This window comes from Etheostoma cragini, chromosome 12, assembly GCF_013103735.1.
Source record: "Etheostoma cragini isolate CJK2018 chromosome 12, CSU_Ecrag_1.0, whole genome shotgun sequence".
NCBI classification, from domain to species: Eukaryota; Metazoa; Chordata; class Actinopteri; order Perciformes; family Percidae; genus Etheostoma; species Etheostoma cragini.
The window spans coordinates 17956247-17956664 of NC_048418.1; positions in this window are offsets into that span (position 1 = coordinate 17956247).

Here is a 418-nt window from a genome sequence, read left to right on the forward strand (position 1 = left end):
CTTACTGCTACAACACTCCCAATAGAGAGTGCTGTAGCAATGTACACCCTGTCCCTGAAACCTTAAAATAAAAAATCCAGTTGACACAATAATGACTAGTTCAAAAATATTGGACGTAGCATCTGTGATGTCCCTGCCGTTTGACGCATCGAGTTTGGCATGCGCGCATTGTCATCTTCTTTTTTTGCAACTGGATGTGATGGTGTTTTGACGAGAGGGGGGAGCTGGGGAGGATGACAAGCCAGTGTGGCTCCGGCTCCGGTCCTGCCGGAAATTACGACGGATGTCCTTCTTTTCGGTCGGATGTCTGTTACCTTCCAGTTTTTTTCTGTTGAAATTTTACACTCACCGGCCACTTTATTAGGTACCCCATGCTAGTAACGGGTTGGACCCCCTTTTGCCTTGAGAACTGCCTCAA